General features: G+C 45.0%; 1 protein-coding gene across 6 annotated transcripts in view; it reads left to right on the forward strand.

Moving 5' to 3' along the window:
* The window catches only part of FAM219A (family with sequence similarity 219 member A), a 53,196-nt gene that overhangs the window by 1,438 nt on the left and 25,489 nt on the right, over positions 1–26,269 (forward strand). The window lies entirely within an intron of this gene.

Genomic DNA, 26,269 nt, shown 5'->3' on the forward strand with positions numbered 1-26,269 from the left:
AGGTGGGAGCTGGAAGGAGGCAAGGCAGGCCAGGAACCTGAAGGTGTGGATGCCCTATTCTATGAGCTCAGCTAGAGCTGAGCAGAGCTCTCCAGGTCTTGAAGCTCTGGGGCTCCCTAACCCTCTTCCCTCTGTGTTAGGCGGAGGTGAGGGACAGGTTCTGCCCTTGGGACCCCCGCCCCTGGCTGACAGATGTGCTTTGTGGCTTTCTGAGCAAGTAATCTATCCATTACAGTAGCCAAGACAGACCTTGGCAGGGACCCATGACCAACTCTAAGCCACACCTTTTGGGGGATGGTAGAGAGAATCATTAGAGGCCACCTAGCCAGAGATAAGTGTCTTTTTTCCCCTTTTGTGTCTACTTAGTTCTAGAAGCCCAAACAGAGAAGCTCTACAGAAGTGTAATATTAAACTGGGGAGAGAGATGCTGCTGGACTTTTTTCCTAGCCTGATGCCATCATTGGGTTATTTGAGGGCCAGAAAATCCTGGTTGAGAAGTCTGTCCCATGAACTTGAAGAACTCTGGGCTGGGCTAAGAGAACGCTGCTTTCTGAATTATCTTTCCAGCCGACCTGGCTTGTCAAACTAGATTGCCCTTCCAGTTGTATGTATCTAACCAAGAATCAAAAGGGAGGGCAGATGAAGGAGAAGTTGCAAGTGAATGAGAAGAAAGCAATGAGTTGGTTCTTGCCTCGCATCTGGGGTTCCTAAGGAGGGAGGCAATAGCTGTCCATGGAGAGGGGAGAAGGAAGGGGTCACCAGGTTCTCTCAGTTGTCCCTGATGCCTCTGTTTTTGCCTGAAGTTTTCAATGATGGTTTGAGCGAGTAGTGTCCTTAGAAGACTGCTGGGCTGCTTCTGATCTGTGTGGCTCTGAAGTAGAAGTGCTTACAGCAAGGAGGCACTTATCAGAAAAGCTGTGACCACCTTCACACCCTTTTCTTGAAGGCTAAAAGAGCCATTCTCTGCAAGAGGATACTTTGCTGAGGTTGAATGAGAGCCTTATGGAAGTAGCAATACAGTCATCCACCATTTGGGGGTCATAGCCATTGCCCTGCAGATCTCTGCCTCTCCACCACTGTTCCCAGGTCAAACTCTAGAGGATCACCAGAACTCCTTAAATGCTCTTTGTATTGTTGAGACCAGCAGAATCTTGTGTGGAGATTTTGGGGCATAAGGAATCAAGTTGGCATACTGCAGAAGAGAAGGGCAAAGTGGCCCTTTAGGGGTGTTTGGGTAGACCTTAAAAACCAGGGTCTCAGACTCAGCTGTGACCTATTTCGTTTTTTGCCATTATTTATTAAGACCTCTAGGAAATCTCTCTTCTCTGGACTCAGTTTCCCAGTTATGAAATGAAGACAAACTATTTCTTTAAAGTTTAAACAATAGGGCTTCCCTGGTGGTGCAGTGGTTGAGAGTCCGCCTGCCGATGCAGGGCACACGGGTTCGTGCCCCGGTCTGGGAAAATCCCACATGCCGCGGAGCGGCTGGGCCCATGAGCCATAGCCGCTGAGCCTGTGCGTCCGGAGCCTGTGCTCCGCAACGGGAGAGGCCACAACAGTGAGAGGCCCGCGTACCGCAAAAAAAGAAACAAAAACAAAGTTTAAACACTAGCGCCTCACTCTTCCAAAGAATATCATAGTGACCTGATATAATTGATTCAGCAAATTCATTCACCAAATATTTATTGAGCACCAGCTCTGTTCCAGGTACTGTACTAGGTATTGGGGACACAGTGGTTAGCAACATAGACACAGACATAGCCCTGGCTCCTGGAGCTCTCAGTTCAGCAGAAGTTATTGTTCTTGCTCACCCCCTCAGTGTGAGTCCCTCTGAGGGCCGAGGCGGGGCTGTCTCCTTGAGCCCTAAGGGAAACAAGGCAATGCTTGTGTCGGTATCATTGCCCCTTTCTGGACCAAGCTGTACCGATAGTGGCCTGTCACATGGGCTTGATCATCAAATAACGCTCTCCCATCCATAGTGGTTGGAAGAATCCAGAGGCCATTCCTTACTTGGAGAGATGAATTCTAGGTGGAAAACATCTTTTTTAAAATTTACTTGAAAGAGAAACTTGCATTTGAAAAGGAGGCCTAGGGGGAGTGGCAGGAGCTAGGAGAGAAGGCGCAGCCAGCAGATCTGGGTGTTTCCAAGATGCTAATTTAAGCATTAGCTCTCAGCTAGTGGGAGGAAGAGGAAGAGATCCCTGCTCTGTTGTTGCTGCTGCTGTTGCCACAGCTGCACGGAGCCTCCTGTCTGGGGTGGGAGTTTGCCTGAGGGGAGCTGCCTCCCTACTTTCCTCATCACACCAATTATTTAATTGGCCTGGCTGCATCGCCTGGCTGAACCAGGCCTGGACCTATCCCTGAGAGCTCCCCAAGGTCTCTTTCTGTCTCCTTATGAAAGGAATGAGAGCTCCTCTGGGAGACCTAGTCCCTGGGTTCCACTCCTCCTGTGTCTATCTCCTACAATCCTGAGTGTTTCTGAGCACAGATTTTCGCAAAGACAGGGATAGGCGCACCTTGTATGTCAGTTCTATGGCCAAGCCACACACCTTACTGATCTAGGGAAGCTCCCAGCTGTCCAAGGCTCTCTGTTGAGCAATTGTGTTGAATTTGGGCTATTGTTTGTATGGGCAGCAGGGATAGGCTCTCTGGCCCTACTGTCTGTCTGCTGGGCTGGTTGGTACAGCCTCACAGTCTATGTCTTCTCTTTGGCTGTAATGGAGAGGAAGAGATTTGGTGGGGGCGGTGGGGGGGAAGAAGTACATATGGCACCAGACAGGGTCTCTGTGCTCTTGAGAGAAATACTAGTCTGGCCTCACTGAAACCCAGGTTATCTGTTAACTCAGTTGTATAGTTCACGAGCATATGCTCAGTTCCAGGTACTTTACAGATAAAGATAAGTGAGTTCTCTCCAGGGGGTGGCCAGGAGAAAGATGGGCTCAAATGGCTACAGGAAGGTTTTAGATACATGTTAGGAAAGAGTGGTGATCACTGTAGGGCATTCCTAGGACACCTTGCTTGGGAGAAGATGAGGAAAGCTGAGGTTCTGACCCTTTGACCACGTGAGCTTGGAAAGGAATTTCAGACTCCTCCTGACTCCTTGCACTCAGGGATGGGGATGGTCAGGACATTAATTTAGTGAGCTGGTCATAGCGGCTCCTGAAAGTGGCAGAGGGAACATTGTAAAGCTGGCAAGAAGCCACTATGGAAAATTGACCTACATCTATTCTGTGGTCTGGGAGCCTTAAGTCATCTCCTTGTAGTAAAATGACTCTTCAGTTTAAGGGTAGATTCTCCTAATGGTCCATGTAACTCATGACCCAGTAGCATTTCTCAGGTTCTAGGAAGAGGCACACCCTTCTCTCTCTTCCTGTACTGCAAAGTGAGGATCAGGTTTGCTCAGGCCTCCAGCTCCTCCCTTATTGCTCATCTCCTCAGTCAACAAACACTAAGAACCTACTTTCTGCTAACTGTTGTGCTGGGCTCGATACCACAGCCTCTTGCTCCAGGGATGGATTTACACAGTCAAGACAGGGTGATGGACACTGTAAGAAGTAAGAACCAGGCCCAGCAGTGCCAAAGGAAAACAGTAAGGCCTTTCATCAAGTAGTCAGGGAAGGCTTCACACAGGAGATATTGCTGAACTGGCTCTTAGAAGAGAACTAGAAACTTGGCAGACCAATAAGAGGAGGTGAGGACAAGAGTTCCAGGCAAAGGGCATAGAGGCAGAATCGAAAGGGTGCATTTGAATGAATAAAGCGTTATAGTTAAGGAAATAACATGATCAAATTTGAGTTTAGGACTGTCATTCCAGGAGTGGTTGAGAGATTGGAAAAGGTGAGATTGGAGGTTGGAAAACTAATATGAAGGTGGGTATAATAATAATCTAGGCAAGAGATGACAAAGGCCTACACTAAAGCAGAAAGAGAGAGGGGACATAGGTACAGAGACTAACAAAGTGGAATAGGCAGGATGTGGTACCTGTTTGGAGGTGGGGTGGAGAGGTAGGGAGTCCAGAATGACTCCCAGGTTTCTGGCGTGTATATCTGGATGGCAAGAGGTACCATCACCACCCCAGGAAATGTGAGGGGGTCTGTATACCTCTTGGCTTCAGGGACTGCTTATATGGGAGAAGGCTGCTGTTTTCCTTTGCTCTGCTTCTGAAGCCGCAGCCTTGGGGTTATTGAAAAACCAAATAGCAGAGTGACACTAGCCCCATAGCCTCAAAAGGACGCTAAGTGTGCTCATCTGCCAGTGAATACTTTTCCTCTGTAACCTGCTTTGATGAATGCAAGTGAATTGGTGGCAGTGAGGAGCCATGGTAAGTTGTCCCGCCCCCCCACCGCCCTGCAGCACTTTGATAAAGGAAAAATAAAATCCTCTGTTGGCTGAGAGAGTGTTTCTGTTGCAGTTTCTGGCCTTGCTTTTACCATCATTCTGGTCAAACCTATGGTTTTCTGGCTGATTGGTTGAGCTGGGCCCTTTCACTGATTTCTTCTAGAATGGGTATATGAGTTACTGCTTCACTTGCAAGAGTCAGAATGGAAAAGGACATGTACCTCCCTTCTCTGAGACCAGCCTGGAAAGCTGCACTTGGTGTAGAAACAGCACCCAGGGTGCTATCTTCCAGGCAAGGTGTGCCCAGGGAGCAGACTTCTGGGTTGAGATTGCTCAGGGGTGACCTGGCTTCTCAGACGCCCCAAGTGTAGCCTCTGCAGGGAGGCACATGGTACCAGGAGGCTACCTGACTCCATGTCTGCTGGGAGTCAAGCTGAGTCATTTCCAACCCCCAACTGCCTGCTGCCCTTGACTGACTATAGCTCAGAGTGAACAGAGATGGAAAACAGAGCCTTTCTCACTTGAACCTGATGGGCTTCAGGGACCCTTCACCCTCCTTGTGAGGGCAGATGGAGCCTTGTGTCTGGAAAGGGGGCATGGGAGACTCAGCTTCCTGGCTTAGCCGCCTCATGCTTTCCAGCAGACCCTGGGAGAACTGGTGCAGGGAACCCCAGAGGAGGCAGGAAGCACAGAATCAGGCTCAGGGCAGCTACCCAGAGGTGCTGGTTGAAGGAAACAAGAGGCGTGGCTCAGCAGGCTCGCAAGTCATTGTTTCCTTAGGAGACTCTGGTGGGAATCTGGCCATCTGGGTGGAGAAAGGAAGGCAGGAAGGGGGGCAGAGCTGGAGCCAGCTGTGGATCTGGCTCCGCTCTGGAGTTCAGAAGTTGGCACATGACCCATCAGCCTCGCTGTGGGGCAGCCGAGTGAACTCCTGGGCTCTAGGGAGTGGGGAGGTTGTCTAGGAAGAAGGCCCAGAGGGTCTGGGCTGGAGAACGGGTAGATGGGGGCTAGTAGGAGATCCCTCTAGATTTTACATTCTTAGGAGCTAGTTCAAGCAAATATGTACTTGAATTTGTTGTTGTTATTCAGAGATGTCAAACTGAGGATCAGATGGTTGTGTTTCTTGAGGGTGAATTTTAAGTTTCTGTGATGATGATGATGTATGTGAGTGTGTACACAAGTAAGAGAGGACTAATGGCCATAAAGAATGTTCTCTGAATGACCATTCTAGCCCTGGGAAGTATTAAGTATGACAAGAAGCCACACCCAGGCAGAAATGAGCCCAGCCACTGTGGTTCCTGTCCTGGTTTTGCCTGTTTTCATCACCAGACTCTTGGCTGTCATAACCAAAGTCCACCCCATCTATCTATTTATAACAATACCTGAAGGGGTACTTTAACTAAGTTTTAGCGAATTAACTGCACCCAAACTATGGAGTGAGAACCATATATATACTTTACTATGTAGTTAACTTAAACATGTACAAGTTATAAATGATTTATAGTTCCCATATTAATTCCCAATTTTATCCTTATAGAGGAATTAGTGAAGCTCTCAGTCAAGCATGGCTCAGACCAGCATTTCCTATAGTATATTCTTAGGAATATTGGTCCTTTGAGATACTCTATGGGGGGAAAAAAGTACCTATAGACAAATTCCTTTGGGAAACCCTATAACTCCATTCTATCACAATGTTTACTAGCATTTTAATGACTCTGAGAAGCCCTGCAATAAAGAAATTTTCCAGCTTTGTTTAATCCAGTGCTTCTCAAACTTACAGAACTATGGAACCTTTTTTCATGTTACATCTATTAACGTCTTACAGAACCATTGTGTTTCATGGAATACCCTTTGGGAAACCCTGACTTAGAAATTAGTCTCTCTTCTGATCGGGTCTAGATTTCTATTCTTCCCAGCTCTTTTGAGACTATTTTATAAGTCACGCCATTTTGCCCTATGCTAGTTTCTAATGGGATGTTGCTGCTTTGTGTCAGGGTCTGAACTTGTTGCCATCAGTAGGAAGTTCTTAGTGAACTTTGGCAGATGCAGAAGCAAATATTTTTGCTTCTGACCAAATGAGGTCAGGTGCTTCATTTTTCTCAAGACAATGCTGAGGGGGATTTACTTCCCAAGCCCCTCTACTAAACACTGCTTTGGTGAAATCAGCATTTTCACCATTAACTTTTCTTTTTTTTTTTTTTGACAGCTTCATTGAGATGTAATTCATATACTGTACACCTTACCCATTTTGTATTTTACTTTTAATCCTGGTGTGGCTGCTTCATGCCTCAGTTCTATTCACCCCTCATGCCAATGCCCATTGATCAGTAATGGCTGCCTGGAGCATGTGTTAAGGTAGATCCTGAGGCTGAGTCCTGGTTCAATGAGAAACAGTGACATGGTTATGTTTCCATGTCTGCCATAGTCTTCAGTGGGGGGAACATCAGTTCTAGGCTTCTGCTTGCCATCCTTGAAGCCCTGAATCATCATAGTTATCCTAGGCAAAGAACACAGGAAAAGAAGTCTCTTGGAGATGTAAGCCAGCTTAGCAGTCTGTTTCACTGAGGTTTGGAGTCTTAGGATATGGTTCTTTAAGAAATGAATGGAGAAAACTGAACTTTCCTCCCCTGATTTTCAGTGTGGGTTTTTGAAGTATTGACTTGATATAAAGTAAATAATCCTTTGGAAACAGGCCATGTAAGAGGGAAGAACCTTGACTCTGCTGAGCAGGTAAGAGGGGAAAAGAGGCAGATTCAGAAAGAGATCTCATAAATATCTCATAAGGCATTAGCCATGCTTAAGATGAAACTATAAGCCCTTGGCTAAAGGAGCAAGAAGAAGGAGTAGGCTATAAGAGGAGATCCTTAAGCCAGCAGTTCCTGGCGAGGAAAAGGCCCTACCGTGGGCTATACAGCCTTAGCACTCTTTTTCCCACGCTAAACGCTTTGCTTTTTCCTTCCACCATTTTCCTGGAGTCTGGTTTCCAAATCCCTAGTCATCCTGGCTGCTCTAGTGGGTACTTTTGAGTTTCTCACCCCCGGAAGTAGACATAGCCCTCTCCATGTGATCTGACCAGTACAGATTACGGTGGGGCTGCCACTATCCAAAATGTTGATATTGTACATACCTTATCGTCAGTCGAGGTTTCATGATCATATTTAGTAGCTGTACATATTGTTATATTGAACTCAGGACACATATGAAATAAGATAGCCCTTTGCCTTAGCAATGTAGAATCAAAGCAAGAACCTGGAGTGACATCTTGGTCTAGGCTGGCTGCTAATACAGGTAAGAGTCCACTGGGGCTAGAGAGGTGATGGTTTCATATTTAGTGGAAACTCTACCACATGTGTGTAATGTGACTCTTATTCTCAGAGATGTAGCTGGCTGAATTCAGCAATGTGGAATTTAAATAGGAATCAGGCTAAGGCTGTGTGAGTGGGTAGACTATGGCAGACCTTCAAAGAGAGCTAGTGCTTATGTGGACAGATGCTTAATGGAAGTCTACTGTGTGACACAGACACCAGACAAGCTAGTGTGCTATTAGGCTACGTTAATAGAAATTTGGAGTTCAGGTCCTAGGGGGTGATAGTCCTACTCTGCCCTGGTCAGTGCCATCTAAAGTCCTGCATTTTGTGCTGATGTCATTATTCAAAAGATGGAGGGACTAGAATGATGAAAGAGTCAAAACCATGTCCTGTGAGAATAGTTGGAAGAACTGAGGCTATTCAGCCTGCAAAAACAAAACAAAACAAAACAAAAACAACAGCAGTCTTAGAAAAAGCATTTTAAGGTTTTCAAATGCCTAAAGGACTGGAGTTAAGAAAGGAAAGATGGTTAGACTTCATGTTATCTGTGGCTTCACAGGGAGGAACCAGGGCAGTTAGGTGGGAGTGTGGACGTGCTTCTACCTTTGGACTCCATTGCCTCTCGTTTCCTGTGGTAGCAGTTCCTAAACTGGGCCAGAGGCCAGGCACCTAGAAGACACATTGCTCTTTGCAAAATGCCACAGTCTTTGTAAAGCAGGAGCTAGGAACAACATTCTAGCAATAAACATGGCTCTGTTAAGTATGTGCAATATAAACATGCCCTAAAAAATTCATTGTGGGGGCTTCCCTGGTGGCGCAGTGGTTGAGAGGCCGCCTGCCGATGCAGGGGACACGGGTTCGTGCCCTGGTCCGGGAAGATCCCACATGCCGCGGAGCGGCTGGGCCCGTGAGCCATGGCCACTGAGCCTGCGCGTCCGGAGCCTGCGCTCTGCAGCGGGAGAGGCCACAACAGTGAGAGGCCCGCGTACCGCAAAAAAAAAAAAAAAATTCATTGTGGAACTTAGTATGAGCAACACTTTCCTAGTTTTCTGTTAGTATGTGTTTGCTAATCTTTCCTATTTTTCAAGGCCAATCACAAAAATGCCCCATTCTTCATGCATCCTTTCTTTTCCTTCACTAAGGTGTGAACTCTCCATTCTACCTGTCCTGTGGCCTTAATACATTGTCTCTGTGTGAAGTTTATGGATGCAGTTGTCTTATCCTTATCTTAAATTTCTTTCTAAGGTAGATGCAAAGATGTTTCCAAAGCACCTGAACTCCACCATGTGCAATAGATTGGGAAAATAATTTTTGCCTATTTTACAGATATGCAAGCAGAATTCCACAAAGATAAATAGGCTTGGCCATTGCCCAGCTGGAGGTTGGCATGGCCTAGACTAGAACCCAGGTATCCTGATTCCCAAGCCCATGATATTTCCCTCACCATCTGGGACTTAATTTCAGTTCTTCTGCATCAACTTAAATTTCTCCACTGGCTTTTGAGGCATCTACACTAGGTTTTTGCCCTTCCAGGTGGCCATGCGTTCTACCATTCATGCCAACTTTCTTCCTGGTAGGTCCAGCCAGGCCCTTCACCTCTCCTCACCTATTGGCATCTTGAGACCTCCTCTTAAATATTCTCTCCCCTCTTCTTCTCTGCCTATTCCACTCCTACACATTCTTCAAAGGTCCATATAAACACCCCTTCTCCAGGAAGCCTTCTCTGACTATTCTAGTGAGTTCTCAACCAAGCCCCAAAGCCTCTATAACCTGTGGCATATAACTTGATACATATGATATCCTGATTTGGAGTGTCCACGTTGATGTGTTGTGTTGTAAGTCTCATCACCCCAACTCCTCTTTTAACTCCTTGGCAGATAGCTTCTGCTCCCAAAGCTCACAGTCTGACAAAGAAGAAACTTGCTCTCATGAAACAGAACTACAGAAGACTACAGCTGCATCCTTTAAAAATGAGAAAAAGAGTGGGGAGGAGGTGATTCTAAAGAGGGGAGCAGGAGAGACCCAGAGGGGGATGACTAGGCCGGAGTTCGTTAGCAGAGTAGAAGGTACATGTGGGGAATTGTGGGAGAGTCAGGGGGATACATGGATTGGGGCACTCATTTATTACTCAAAAAATATCTTTTGAGCATCTGATATATGCAAGACACTATACCAGACACAAGGAATAATATGATAAATAAAGCAAACATGGTCCCTACCTTTATGAACTGGCAATCCAGTGGGAAAGAAAGATACTAAACAAATAAAGCACACAAACAAAATTACAATGACAAACTATGACAAGTGACAGAAAAGACATGAGAGAGAACAATAAAGCCTCGCATCTTAGATTGGGGATGTCAGGCAGGGCTCCTATGAGAAAGTGATGTTTGAGCTCAGACCACAGGATGAGAAAGGGCTTGAGTGCCCTGACAAGGAGGGACTTGCTCCTTGCTCCCAGAAGTGGGGTGGGGGCTCCCAGCTGAGTTTGCAGTCTGAGTCCCTTACAAACTGGCCTTTCTCCATCCTCTCCCTTTGCACCATAAGGTCAGCTTTCAGGAGAGAAAGACACAGGAGAGCATGGGAGAGCCAATCCAGCTGCTCTCCTGTTGGTAATAGCACAGCTGATGATTGTGCTGCCCACTTTGTTGTGAGGCTGGAAAAGCTGTTAATAGAGTTGTGATGTGTAATATTTAGTGAGCAAAAAACTTAGCTCTGCTGATGAAGAACTCCTACCTGGATCTTCCACCACTGGATGACTTGCACACATCCTCCTGGAGATGAAAAAATATATATATCTGGAGCTTAGAGGGAGGCAAGAGTGCCACCCTGGATGTCCTGTTCTTTGTGTGGCAGACATGGGGTTCACGTTCTCCTTACCACAAAAACCAAATGCTACAAGCTATTCTGTCCAGGAGGAGGCCTACTTCTGGTGGGAAAGCCAGCAGTCACATTGGCATGTAAATTGCAGCAGCTGGTGAGAGGGGCCTCCATTGGGCCTCCTGCAAATCCCAGAGGGGTTCCCTGAGGGTTTCAGCTTCCAGAAAGTCCTCTTTGCTCTCAGCGGGCCTGCTGCTTCCAGCCCTGGCTCAGAGGAGATCATAAGCTTAGAGAAAGGCCAAGTGGGGATAATGACGTAGGGAGGCGGTGGTGGCTAGTAAGTAGTTTGGGGAAGAGGAGGGAAAATTACATGGAGTCAAGGAGGGAGACCAAATTGGGGGATGGTAGAAAACATTGGCACCAAATGGAACCAGTCAGCCCCCAGGGTTTGCTCATCTATCAGCCTCCTTATCAACTTCCTGATGGAACTTCATGTTTCAGATCCTTCCTTCGCCAGGGGCCGAGCTACAGCAGCCAGGTAGTCTTAGGGAATCCCCATGAGGGGAATTGGTCTGAGTATCCTTGAGAGGGGTGCAGAGATCAGGGAGAGCTAGTGAAGGACATGGGCCCCAGGGCAGGAGCTATGCACAGCCTTGGTAGGAAGTTGGCTGGGTACATTCTAGCTCTAGCCCTTTTGTTATGACCTTTGGCCAGGTTCCTAATCTTTCAGACTATTTATTTTATTTATTTATTTTATAAATAAAGAAGATCATGCACATGAAAATGAACTGCAAATTACTGTATCATTTCTGATCTAAAAGTTGATGGTGATTAAGGGGTTGGTGATTTCCGTTTTTTGCATGTGCTTCCCAAGGGAGCTCTTACAGGAGAGGGTGAGAAGATGGTTTATTCTACTTATCACCAAATGAGAAGAGTCCTTGGCCTCCTTGACAGGGCCCTGATCAGGCCGGGCTAGAGATGGAAGTGCTCTGTGCTCCCATTGATTCCCAGAGGGGGTTCCATTGAGTGGGCCTGGGCTGGAGGAGGCCCTCTCCATCCCAGCCATGGCTATTGTAGAGTCCTGTTGGTGGAGTAGACCTTCCTGGAGAACCCCAATACTGAGGCTAGTGGAGGATGTCCTGCTGCTGTTTCCACTCTCAAAGGCCAACTCTCAGGGCTCAAGAAATATTTGAAAAAGTCCACGTTGCAACTACTCTTCCCACAGGTCTGTGGGCTAGAGAAGGAGGCAGTTTCCTGTCTGCAGACCTTCAAAATTTTAAAACATTTTGTCATGGAAAATTTCAAACACATATAAAGTAGAGAAAAAAGTAAAATGAACCACTCAAATAACTATCAACCTAGGGCTAATCTTATTTCACCTGTACCCACCCACTGGATTACTCTGAATAATTATTTCATCTATAGTCCTCTATCTCCTGTATTTCTGCAAAGTGGTAATTAAATCTCAAGGTCTGATCAGATTTTTTTTTTTTTTTTTTTTTTTTTTTTGCGGTACGCGGGCCTCTCACTGTTGTGGCCTCTCCCGTTGTGGAGCACAGGCTCCGGACTAGCAGGCTCAGCGGCCATGGCTCACGGGCCCAGCCGCTCCTCGGCATGTGGGATCCTCCTGGACCAGGGCATGAACCCGCGTCCCCCTGCATCAGCAGGCAGACTCTCAACCACTGCGCCACCAGGGAAGCCCCTGATCAGATTTTGATTCAACATTTTTGTGAAGGATCCTTCTAAGGTGGTGCCTTGTATTTCCTATTGCATCATGTCAGGAGGCACGGGACACATGGTTGTCCTACTTTTTGTGTTGTTCAGATTGATTAGTTGTGTAGTTAGCCTGATCCCTCCATCAGCCTTTCACATAATGCTTTTAGCAGCCACTGATGGCTATCGCCTCAGTCCATTCTTTTTTTCTAAATTTATTTTCATTCAAGTATAGTTAATTTATAATGTTTTAATTTCTGCTGTACAGCAAAATGATTCAGATATATATATATGCTTTTTCAAATTCTTTTCCATTATGGTTTACTACACGATATTGAATATAGTTCCCTGTGCTATACAGTAGGACCTTGTTGTTTATCCATTCTATATAAAATAGTTTGCATCTGCTAATCCCAAACTCCTAATCCATCCCTCCCCCACCCCTCCTCCCCTTCTCCCCTTTGGCAACCACAAGTCTGTTCTCTGTCTGTGACTCAGTCCATTATTTCATCAGGAATTTCCTTTACATTTGGACAACAGAGAACCCCTGTCAATTCTCTGCCTTTGTCCCCAGAGATATTACAGATATCCCTAGCCCTTTCTTTTTTTAGATCCACTTTTTCTACCACTGCCCTTACCCTATTCCATCATTTCCTTCCTTATCAACCCAAGATGGCCCTAGGATGTCTTTAGACCACATGTACCCAACCCGCTTCACAGTGGACCTGGGTTCTGAGGGGTGGGTCCTTACTTGGAGTGTGTTCTCACTGAGGCAGCACTGTCTTTCCTTATGAAGCTTCTAGGTCTGAGCTCTGTGAATCCTGTGAGTGCCACACTTGGCCATGCTGGAGAGTAGAGGCAGTTCCAGTCTCTTCCTCCCCTGGGAGATTGTTCAGCAGGAACTGGGTTGATTTTACCTTCCCAGGGATTTCTGAGCAGCCTTCTTCTATGCTGAGGAGAGTCTTTCTCACTTGTTTCCTGAGCTTCCTGCCCCAGCCTGGGCCCTGGCAGGCACCCAAGCCTGGTTTCCTGTTTAGCCCGACTGTGGACTGGGAGAGGCAGGAGGAGGGGTTGGATGGGCAGCTCCAGCACTCTTAGGCCCTTTCTCTTTCCAACCAAGTTCAAAAACTTCTGAGGGCTAGAACACGACCACCACCTTCTGGGACTTCTAGCATTCCTGTGCTGCCCAGTATCTTCACTCCCAGTGTCTCTCCTCACACAGGAGAGACTGGAAAGACTTTGCACTTCTAAGTGTGTATATGCCCCAAGCAAACAGTGCAAGCCCCACGGGTACTGTGAGCCAGCTAACCAGAAAGGCACACAGAACTTGAGAGCTGCTTCCTGCCAACCTGAACCCTGCCCCCAGGAGTGCTGCACCACCACCACCCAGCCTAATAGGTATTAGTCCCTTAGTCATTATGTCCAATGCAAAGGAGCATCTGATAGTGCAGGGAAGCTGAGAATTGGAGGCTGGCTACACAGCAGCCAGAAAACATTAGCTTTGTAGTGACAGCCCATTTACCCAGTATACAATTTCTGATGAGTCTCACAGCCCTGGTTGCCCCATTCACATTCTTCCTGTCTAGTTCTTCCTTGGGCAGTGAGGATCTAGAGGGACTCATTCTATCTTGGGAAGAGACCTGCTGCAGAGTACTTTTTTGCTCCTTTCTCCTGGATGGCTGCAGCAGGAATTGTGTAAAGCCCTATCCTTTTCATTCCCATGAAAGGAAATAGCAGAGGAAAGCATTGCCAAGTAGCAAGGATGTCCAATACAGCACGTTACATCTTAACAGCTTCCCCCTTGTTCTTACTATGAAGACTCAAATCTTTAACATGGCCTACAAGGCCTTGTGTGGTCTGGCTCCTGCCTTCCTCTCCAGATGATCTCATACCCCATGACCGCACCCAACCTCACTGGCTTTTCCTCCCTTTCTCTGATGTTCTAGACTCCCTTCTGATTTGAAACCTTTGCTCATGTTGTTCCTTCTGCCCGAAATGCCTTTCCTGCACCTTCTACCTTTTTTTGTGTATGTGTGGTACACGGGCCTCTCACTGCTGTGGCCTCTCCCATTGTGGAGGACAGGCTCCAGATGCGCAGGCTCAGCGGCCATGGCTCACGGGCCCAGCCACTCCGCGGCCTGTGGGATCTTCCCGGACCGGGGCATGAACCCATGTCCCCTGCATCGGCAGGCGGACTCTCAACCACTGTGCCACCAGGGAAGCCCTACCTTTTTTTTGGTTACTCTTACACATCCTTCAGATCTTAGCTCAGCTATAATTTCATCACAGAGGGCTTCTCTTGACCTCTAGACTTGGTCAATGGCCTTCTCCTTATTTCACTTTTTACATTTATAATTTTACATATGTTTGTATGATTATTCTGTTCACATGGGTCCTTATGAAGACCAAGTTTCATGAAGGCAGAGATCATATCTATTTTTATTTCCCTTTATGTTTCGTGTGCCTCACAAGTTTCCTAACATATAGTAAACATTCACTAGATATCTTTTGAATGAAAGGCTGAATGAACAAATGAATGAATAAATAAATGGAGTTAATCTTCTCCTCTCTTTTATTTGGTAACACCATGTCATATCTGACTATCATATTCAATCATATACACCCTAGAGACTGGTGTCCTGCTTTTTATGAGTACTGTGTGTCTGCCACCAGACAGACATTTAATTTCATCCTTTCAACAGTATGAGGAAGGTATACCCTTAATCTTCAGAGAAGGCAAGTGAGACCCAAAGTCACACAGTTAATTCGTGGCAAAGCCCTGTTTCAAGCCCAGGTGTGTGGAGTCAAGCCCATGCTCTTAAACATAACACTACACTGCCCCCTTTTGGCAGTTTGGAGAGTTGTCACTGAGCAACCTCTGTCACTGGGACCTGGTTAATTTCAACCCTTAACCCATACTTTTGGAACTTAAAACCCCAAGAAGCCATAATCCAGTTCCAACCCTCCTGCTTTTGGGCCAGACTGTGGAAGGACATAGGGATGGGAATTTAAGCTGGACTCCCCAGTGTCCCAGGGTACAGGTGTCTTAAGGTCTGTCTCCTATCTGTTTTCCATGCGCTCTTTGTAGCCTCCAGGGCTTAATGCAGTGTCCTGTTTTGGAGAGCTGAAGGGCGAGCTGAAGGGCCAGCTGTTGAAATGGCCTGATCGGCAGCGTTCTGGGAAGTAAAGCATGGCCTGATTAAGATCCTAGGAAAGGTCATTGAAAGGCAGAGAGCTTGTCTCTTTGTGATTTAGTCACTAAAGATAGAGCTCTGGAAATTGTCTTCAAAGCTTTCCTGGGAAATTCAGACTCAGTAAGGGGGCAATACCTCTTGCTGCTGATTAGAAAATCTCGAGTTAGTTAGTATCCCAAGCTCCCTTTTGTGGCCGAGGAAATTGGGACTGATGAATACTTTAGACTAGATGGAAACCAAGTAAATGAGGCGAGAACAACATAAAACAAAAAAGAGCTACCATTTGCTATAGGTGTCAGGCATTCTGCAAAGTGTTTTATATAGGGCTGGCCAAAAAGTTCATTTGGGTTTTTCCATAACATCTTACTTATGAAAAACCCAAATGAACCAACCCAATACATACATTGTTTCATTTAATTCTAACACTGGCCTGGAAAGTAAAGGGATATTAAGAAAGGTAACTTGCCAAAGCTCATACAGCCAGCTGGCCTTACAACCATATAATCCAGGTCTTCTGACTTCAAAACCTGAATATCCCCTATACCGCTTTGGTGAAAATGTACATTATCACAGCCTCTCTGGAAAGAAAACTGGCAACATAATGTGTGCATGCCCACTGACCCCCTCAGCAGTTCTACTTCTAGGAATGTATTAAACTGAAGAAATAGACAAATGTATAAAGACTCCCCCCCTCCAAGATATTATAATAGTTATAAATATATAGTTATAAATATATAAATATATATAATATTATAACATTATAGTAGTTATAATAGCTGCAACATTATAATAGTGAGGGGGAAAAAGAAAAGAAAGCAAACAACATAAATCTCCATCAGTGGGGACTGATTAAATAAATCATGGTACATCTACCCCACAGCATACATGCAAGCCAGCCTTGTAAAAGAGGAAGTAAGATCTAACATGGATTGGCGTGAAAAGATGTTCAAGATATATATTTTTATTTTGGTAAAATGCATATAACATGAAAGTTAACATTTTCACATACATTTGGAATATGGCTGATCTGATTCATCTATGTTTAAATTTATAAATACAATTATACATTTTAAAAGTCTAAAAATATACAATAAACTGGTAACAGTTCTGACTTAACAGGAGAACTCTCACATTCTTCCATGTATTTGAATTTGTTATAACAAACCAATGTTATTTTTTCTCTAATCATTTTTTCCCTATCTTAGAAAACAAACGGTGAAAAATCATTTTCTTTCTGCTGTATCATGCCTGCCCAGGAGATTAGCTCTTGCCCCATAATTCCCACATTCTCCAATCAGGTATATGCATACCAACAAATTGGTGAGATAAATTGGCTATGGAAATGCTGCCAGATACCTCTATGCCTCTTGTCTGGCCAATCTTGTCCCTGCTGGGCACCTCCAGCTTTCACTGGCCATACTTGACTCATTTCTTTTCACTTCCTTCTCAAGTTCTGCAGAACCCTGAGGATTTGGGGAGGCTGGCCATTTCTTTGGGAAGAGAAAGCCATCCACATTGATCAGATACATTCCTGTCTCTTATCTCCTGTTTAGATATGTGCAGTCTCACCTTCACCATAAAAGAGAAGCATGGGGACAAAATTACTCTCACATCCCCCAAGATAAAGACATGATCACTGATGTGTCAACCTTCTGAGTGCTTCTCTTTGGCTTCTGGCCTTCCTCCCGTTAGCGTTGCAGCTCATTGTGTTGTGGTTTTCAGTATGGCCTTTTTATGTGGTAAAGTAGGAAAGGGGTCAGGAAACTTGGGATGAGGCCCTTGCTAGGGGACTTAAGGGAAGCTGCTCAGCGTTACATGGTATCAGCTTTTTTTTCTATCAAATTGGGATAAATAATAGACACTGGATTTTTAGGGCAGTGAAAATATTATGTGTGATACCATAGTGATGGGTACATGTCATTTTACATTTGTTCAAACCCATAGAATGTACAACACCAAGAGTGAAACATAATGTAAACTATGGATTTTGGGTGATTATGATATGTCAGTATAGGTTCATCAATTGTAACAAATGTACAGACATACCTCAGAGATATTGTGGGTTTGGTTCCAGACCACTGCAATAAAGCAAATGTTGCAGTAAAGTGAGTTACACAGTTTTTTTTTATTTCCAGTGCATATAAAAGTTATGTTTACACTACACTGTAGTCTGTTAAGTGTGCAATAGCATTAAGTCTAAAAAAAAACAATGTGTATACTTTAATTAAAAATACTTTATTGCTAAAAAATGCTAACTACCATCTGAGCCTTCAGCAAGTCATAAGATTTTTGCTGGTGGAGGATTTGCTTTGATGTTGGTGGCTACTGACTGATCCGGGTGGTGGCTACTGAAGGTTGGGGTGGCTGTGGAAGTTTCTTAAAATAAGACAACAAAGAATCTGCTGCATTGATGGACTCTTCCTTTCATGAAAACTTTCTCCAAAGCATGCAATGCTGTTTGATAATATTTTACCCACAGTAGAACTTCTTTCAAGATTGGAGTTAATCTTTTCAAGTCCTGCCACTGCTTTATCAACTAAGTTTATGTAACATTCTAAGTTCTTTATTATCATGTCAACAATCTTCACAGCATCTTCACCCGGAGTAGATTTCATCTCAAGAAACCACTTTCTTTGCTCATCCATAAGCACCTCCTCATCCATTAAAGCTTTATCATGAGATTGCAGCAATTCTGTCATATCTTCAAGTCCCACTTCTAATTCTAGTTCTCTTGTTATTTCCTCCACATCTGCAGTTACTTTCTCCACTGAAGTCTTGAACCCCTCAAAGTCATCCATGAGGGTTGGAATCAGCTTCTTCCAAACTCCTGTTAATATTGATATTTTTACCTCTTCCCATGAATCAAATGTTCTTAATGGCATCTAGAATGGTTAATCCTTTCTAGAAGATTTCAACTGACTTTGTCCAGATTCATCAGAGGAATCACTCTCTATGGCAACTATAGCCTCACAAAATGTATTTCTTAAATAATAAGACTTGGGGGCTTCCCTGGTGGCGCAGTGGTTGAGGGTCCGCCTGCCGATGCAGGGGGCGCAGGTTCGTGCCCCGGTCCGGGAGGATCCCACATGCTGCGGAGCGGCTGGGCCCGTGAGCCATGGCCACTGGGCCTGTGCGTCCGGAGCCTGTGCTCCACAGCGGGAGAGGCCACAGCGGTGAGAGGCCCGTGTACCGCAAAAAAATAATAATAATAATAAGACTTGAAAGTCAAAATTACTCCTTGATCCATGAACTGTAGAATGGATGTTGTGTTAGCAGGCATGAAAACAACATTAATTTCATTGTAATACATCTCCATCAGAGAGCTCTTGGGTGATCAGGTACAATGTCAATGAGCAGTACTTTTCTTCTTTTTTTTTTTTTTTTTTTGCCACACAGTGCGGCTTGTGGGATTTTAGTTCCCTGACCAAGGATTGAACCCGGGCTGTTGGCAGTGAGAGCACAGAGCCCAAACCACTGGACCACCAGGGAATTCCTGAGCAGTAATATTCTGAAAGGAACCTTTTTTCCTAAGTAGTAGGTCTCAACAGTGGGCTGAAAATATTCAGTAAGCCATGTTGTAAACAGATGTGCTGTCATCCAGGTTTTGTTGTTCCATTTATAGAGCACAGGCAGAGTAGATTTAGCATCATTCTTAAGGGCCCTTGGATTTTCAGAATGGTAAATGAGCACTGGCTTCAACTTAAAGTGACCAGCTGCATTAGCCCCTAACAGGAGAGTCAGCCTGTCCTATGAAGTTTTGAAGCCAAACATTGACTTCTCCTCTTTAGCTATGAAAGTCCTAGATGGCATCTTCTTCCAATATGACTGTTACATCTACATTGAAAATCTGTTGCTTAGTCTAGCCATCTTCATTAATTATCTTAGCTAGATCTTCTGGATGATTTACTGCAGCTTCTACATCAGCAGTTGCTGCTTCACCTTGCACTTTTATGTTCTGGAGACGGCTTCTTCCCTTAAACGTTATGAACCAGCCTCTGCTAGCTTCAAACATTTCTTCTGCAGCTTCTTCACCTCTCTCAGCCTTCACAGAATTGAAAAGAGTTAGGGCCTTGCTCTGGACTAGGCTTTGGCTTAAGGGAATGTTGTGGTTGGTTTAATCTTCTATCCACACCACTAAAGCTTTCTTCATATCATCAATAAGGCTGTTTCACTTTCCAATCATTCTTGTGTTCACTGGAGTAGCACTTTTAATTTCCTTCAAGAACTTTTTCTTTGCATTCACAACTTGCCTAACTGTTTGGGGCAAGAGGCCTAGTTTTCAGCCTATCTTGCCTTTTGACAACCTTCCTCACTAAGCTTAATCTTTTCCAGTTTTTCAGTTCAAGTGAGAGACATCCGATTCTTCCTTCCACTTGAACACTTAGAGGTCATTGTAGGGTTATTAATTGGCCTAATTTCAATATTATTGTAACTCAGGGAATAGGGAGGCCTGAGGAAAGGGAAAGAGATGGGAATGGCCAGTTGGTGGAGCAGTCAGAGTACATACTACATTTATTAAGTTCATGATCTTATATGGGTATAGTTTGTGGTGCCCCAAAACAATTACATTAATAACGTTAAAGATCACTAATCACAGATCACCATAATAAATATAATGATAATGAAAATGTATGAAGTACTGTGAGAATTACCAAAATGTGATACAGAGACATGAAGTGAACAAATGCTGTTGGAAAAATGGTGCCAATAGACGGGCTTGATGCAAGGTTGCCACAAACCTTCAATTTGTAAAAAATGCAATATCTGCGAAGCACAATAAAAGTGGTAAGCCTGTATCATGCTAGTGGGGATGTTGATAAAGGGGGAGACTGCATATGTGGGAGCAGGGGGTGTATGGGAAATCTCTGTACCTTCCCTTCAATTTTGCTGTGAACCTGAAATTGCTCTTAAAAAATATTAATAATAATAACAATATAAAGATGCTGTTTTCTATCTCTTAGGATTGTCAGAGACTAAATGAGATAATATTTAGGGAAAAGCGTTGAAGGCATAAGTGCAACACAAACATAAAGTTCTGTATTTTTCTGAATTTAACCTTTTCTGATTTGCATTATAAACCCTTAAGGCAAGAAGCATGTCTCTAAATCTGTTTGCTATGATGTAGCAACTTAATAGGGAGATAGGAGAGATACTGAACAATCTGGAAAGGTCACTTCATTCTTAAACAACCTGAGGAAGGGGGAGGGCAGAGGAGAGTAGAGACTCGTTTTCTGTCTTAACTGCTTCTGTATTGTTTTAGTTTTCTGCATTGAACATGTATTACTTTTGTAAGTTATAGAAACCAATATAGTTTTTTTAATGGCTTAAAGTGATACACTAGTTAGGACTAGAGACAGAAATTGGAAGGCATCTGCATATAGGGCTGACAGCTGGAGCGAAGAGAACAAAGGATTTAGAAAGATGAGCAATTGGAGAAGCAATTGGATGAGCAATTGGAGAAGCAGCCAGATTGGCAAAACGTTGTTACAACTATTGAATGTCAGGTCAAGGAGTTTTTAAGTGATGGGAGCCATTGAAGGCTCTTGAACCAGGGAATACTGTAATCAGAGCAGTGTTTAATTCCCAGAAGAGTAATTTAAGAGCAATGCACAGGGTAAGTTGGAGGAAGGAGAGACACGTTGGGGTAATGAGTGGGTCACCACTGCAGTGGGCCTGGAATAAGATGATAAGGACCTGAAGCAGGATGTTGGCTGAGAGAAGGCTTAAAAAAAAAAAAAAGATAAATGTTAGATATTTTGAAGAAAGCGCTACCATAGGTTCATGATTAGCTTGCCAGAAAGATAAAGGGGAAAGAAGTGGGTCAAAATGACCCCATAGGCAGGTCAAAAAGAGACAGGAGCCAACTTGAAAGAGCTCCCAGTGGTCAAAGCTGGAACAATTTAAGTAACAAAATAAATAACAATTACATTGGATTATAACCACCCACAGGGACATAAATGTATATTAATCCATACTGATAAAAATAAATGATTGACTAAATAAATAAACTGGGGAGAAGGGACAAATCTTCCTTGCAGAAGAATTCCAACTTTTTTTCTTTTCTTTTCTTTTTTTTGCCGTACGCGGGCCTCTCACTGTTGTGGCCTCTCCCGTTGTGGAGCACAGGTTCCGGATGCGCAGGCCCAGCGGCCATGGCTGACTGGCCTAGCCGCTCTGCAGCATGTGGGATCCTCCCGGACCGGGGCACGAACCCGCGTCCCCTGCATCGGCAGGCGGACTCTCAACCACTGCACCACCAGGGAAGCCCCAAGAATTCTAATTTTTATGTATAGAAAAGCTTATAAAAATTTAAAGTTTACATTTATTTATAGAAAGCATGAGGGAAATTTTAAAATTACCATTAGAACATCATAGTAATAATTGTTGCTAGCAGAATCCACTGATTGCTAAAAACTAGGGGATGAAACTTTAAGGAAAAACAAGATATTTGCATAGCCTATCAGAATCTCTCCCAAAATATGTATTATTTACTGTGGTAGTTTTAACATATGTCCATAAATTCTTTGATCCTCCCCCCTCTAGGAAGTGGAACTTAATTCCCCTCCCCTTGAGTGTGGCCTGGACTTAGTGACTAGCTTACAACTAATAGAATATGGTCAGAATAAAAGAAAAATTGTAACTTTATAGTGGAGACATCTGGCAAACACCACCCTAAGTGATTAGTTAACATCACTAGCAATAAGTCATGTTCCCTCTGATATGTTGTGATGAGGACACATCACCCATGTGGTATTCTTCCCAGAAACCCATAACCTCAGTCTAATCATGAGAAAACAGCAGACAAATCCAAATTGAGGGAACATTCTAGAAAATACCTGACCAGTATGCCTCAAAAGTCAAGGTCCTGAAAGTCAAGAAATGACTGAGAAACTCAGGTGACCATGGAGACATGTCGATGAAATGCAATATGGATCCTGGTACAGAAAAAGGGATATCAATGGAAAAACTGGAGAAATTGCATAGAGTCTGTAGTTTAGTGAATAGTATTGATTTGATCAATGTACCGTGGTTCTATAAGATGCTAACATTAGGAGAAGCTGGATCAAGGGCATACAAGGACTCTCTGCACTTCTTCATAACTCTTCTATAAATATAAAATTATTTCAAAATAAAAAAAATTTTTAATGACCCCTTATTTTTTGAGTTTAGTTTACTGGGAAAGTGGTTGTGTCATTAACAAAATAAGGATAGTTAAAAGGAAGAACTAGGCTGTGGGGAGGAGTGTGACATCAGAAGTAGTAGGCAGTTGGAAGTGTGGGCCTGGAGCTTAGGAGAGCAGTCAGAGATAGAGATAGAGATTTGAGAGTAGAACCCAGAGAGATATTACTTGAAATAATAAGTTTATGTTACTATTATGTTTCCACATGCCAGGAGAGACCATGTAGAAAGAGAGCCAGTGGCCTTACTGAGAAGAACATCTATGTCCGGAGCATGAGAGGAGGAACCGTTGGAAGGGTGGTCAAAACAGGGATAGAATGTTTTCATAAAAGCCAAGAGAAAACAGAATTTCTAGAAAGATCTGGTCAGCACTGCCCAATGATACTGAAAGGTGGTGGAAGATCACCTGAGAAAAGACCACTGGGTTTTAACTAGGAAGTCAGTGTCAGAAGAGCAGGCATGGAGAGGTGGGGCGGTGGGGTGGGATAGATATAGGAATCAAACGGCTGGGACCCCGACAGTGAGGGAGCAGGCTCAGCCAGGCAAATGGACTTGTGTGGGTGACAAGAGGAAGAAGCCCCTGGAGGAGAGTGGGATACTCCAGGGCGGAGAGGCAGAAAGTGCTGGCCAGAGCAAGTGGGCCAGAGGGCTGGGGCCCAGAGCTCAAGGAGAGGAGAGGACCTTGACCAGAAGGAAGCCCCTGCCATCTCCTGGCTGCAGAACTCAGGGTAAAAGCTAGAAGCCCTGGATCAAGGACTGCTTTTTTTTTTTACCTTTCTGAGCTTAGACGGCCATTCTCTTTCCCAAGACCCAGCTTATCCCCTGGGGGGCCTAGAAAGTTAGGCCAGACAAGAAATGAAGTAAACTGAGCTTATTCATCTTCTCTTCAGCTTTTATCTAAGATGGAGAATAATCTGTGTTTTTTAATTAGGCATTAAATAGTATTACAGAATGATTTCTCTGAGGGTGTATGACTGCTTACCATGTGTTAGGGCCTGTGGTAAGCACTTTATATACATTATCCCATTTAATCCTCCCAACAACCCTGTGAGATGGGTACTATTATTTTCCCCATGTTAAAGATGAAAAACAGGCCCAGAGATGTTAGAAATTTTATCAAGACCACACAGATAAGTAAATTGCAGAGGAAGAACTTATCCATGGTTTTAACCACTGCACTATACTGCTCTTATCAAGACTCACGTGTGTGTGCACATGTACATACACACACACACATACACACACACACACACACAAGAATCCAGGCTGTATGCCAGGAGGTTAACACAGGATATAGCTCTGGATGGTAGGATTGAGGGTGATGACTTTTTTCTTCTTCTTTTCTGCTTATCTGGACTTTTTACAATGACCATGAATTCCTCTTGAATTCAGAAAAAGAAAGAAATACTTTATTTTATTTATTTAAGTTAAGGCGCTCTTTGCCAAATGTCTGTAATGTCCATGATGGGAACAAAGCAGGTGCATTCTGCACAGGTGCAGACACAGAAGACTCTACCTTTTCTGCAGCATACGGGCTCTGCAGTGATAGTACAGAGAGTCTGGCATTTGTGTATGTGTGTGCACATGTGCACTGAGTGTGTGCGGCAGCTGCTGAGGTAAAGGGAGGCGCTGCTGAGCTGTCTGAGGATGTGTCACATGGAGAACTCTCTCCCTTCCCTATGGTCACCTTGTCCCTGAACCAGCCTCGTTTAGTCCTGAGCTTCTACAGGAAGTGGGAGATAGTTTTTCACACACACCGATATCCTCAAACTCACCTCTTGTTGAAAAGCTGGCCAGGGAGTCAGGCTGCTGGCGTGAAGCCCAGGCTGCAGACATAGAGGGTGATTAGAGTCATTCTGGAACTACTTCAGGCCGTGTGGGCCATGGGTCCAAGCAGGCAGCTGGTATCAGGGATGAGCAGAGAAGAGCCAGCGACATTTAAGTTCTGCATTAATTGGCAGGCAGGCCTCTTGTCCAAAGCCACCAAGGTCTTCAGGTGGAGGCAGTTCAGGACCCTGGATAGCTCCCTGGTGGCACAGTGGTTAAGAATCTGCCTGCCAATGCAGGGAACATGGGTTTGAGCCCTGGTCCTGGAACATCCCACATGCCGCGGAGCAACTAAGCCCGTGCACTGCAACACAACTACTGAGCCTGCTCTCTAGAGCCCGCGAGCCACAACTACTGGAGCCTGTGCGCCACAACTACTGAAGCCTGTGCACTTAGAGCCCATGCTCCGCAACAAGGGAAGCCACCGCAGTTAGAAGCCCACGCACCACAATGAAGAGTAGCCCCTGCTTGCCGCAAAAATAAATAAATAAATAAACAACTAAATAAATAAAGGAGCCCAGTCCCTGCCAGGTCTGCAAAGGGTAGGTGCCTGAGCCCTTAAGGCCCTTGCCCATCTGATTTTGAATAGCTTTCCTGCACACAACTCTAACTTTGAAAGGGGCCTGGCCTCTTTTTCTAAGATTAGTCCTATGGATCCGGGGACTCCCCTCCAACCCCTGCCCCACCCCACACCCATACACATCTAGCCTGACTGAGCTCTCTGTTGAGGTCAGCATCACTGTGAAAGTGAAATAAGCCTTCAAGACCACCATGTCATCTCCTGAGCTGTCCCTGGTCAGGATCTGCCATCCTGTTACCTCAGGGCTGTAGGACTCTGAGTGAGTGTGGATAGGGGGTGGTAAGAGTCCAGTGGAACAAGAAGTGTTAAAAGAGCCTTTGTCTCTAATACCCCTGTACTCCCCTCTTCAATCTGAGAGTGGGGGCTATGAGGCAGGGGAAACTGAGGGGAAGCATTGAGCAGGTTTCAAGGCCTGAAGCCGGAACCTTACACGAGCTGTCTCTGTACCTTCAGCCTGGCAGTGGGAGTACACTGAATTTAAAGACATCTATTTTTAGGGGAAGGGCATTGACATAAAGTTGGGGTGGGGCAGGTGTAGCAAGTAGAAGCAGAAATGAGACAGCCTGTCGCCCCAAGCCTAGACATGCACATGGCCTCTAGGTAGAGGAGAGTTAAATTCGCACTATAGAGGGGTTCCCTTCCTCATTCCCCAAATCATTTAGAGGAGGGGTGTGTGTGAGGAGTCTAGAAGGGCAGAGGAATCGTAATCATCTACTAGGGTCTGGATTTTCTAGTTGAAATTCCTCCTCTACCTCCAGGCCTCGTCCATGGCTAAATGAATCAGAGCCAGCAAATGAGGTTACTGTGCACTTTGATTGCCTGGGCTAGTGACTGAGGAGGGAAGGTAAGTCTGCCTGCATTGAGCCTGAGTGAAAACACTCAGGACCCGATCCCTTCCAACAGCCTTGCTCTGGGCCTTGTGCAAGGATCTCCTCCATTGCTTTCTCCACCTCTCATAGGCTCCTGGGTCCCTGATTGAAGGCAGTGTCTGAGCCCAAAGGCCATTACGTGCCTTATCCTCAGAGAACTTTCTGGTCAAAGAAGCAGGCGCTATAGCAATAGTGAAACCACCAGAGAACAGCTGCGGGCTCCCTCTCTTAGCACTAGCCAGTCATAATGGGACAGGGAAAGGCAGGGAGGAGAAAAGACCATTCAGTGTTCCCTGAGGCCTGAGTGGACCTGGCAGAGTTTGGGCTAGGACTAGGGCTGCCCCTGCCTCACCTGAAGAGGTGTAGCTGTCTAGTACTCCTGGAGATGGGAGCATTAACAATGTAGTAACTAGTTTATAGATGAAAAGATGCTCAGAGGAT

Source organism: Mesoplodon bidens, assembly GCF_964165515.1.
Source record: "Mesoplodon bidens genome assembly, chromosome: 6".
Classification (NCBI taxonomy): domain Eukaryota; kingdom Metazoa; phylum Chordata; class Mammalia; order Artiodactyla; family Ziphiidae; genus Mesoplodon; species Mesoplodon bidens.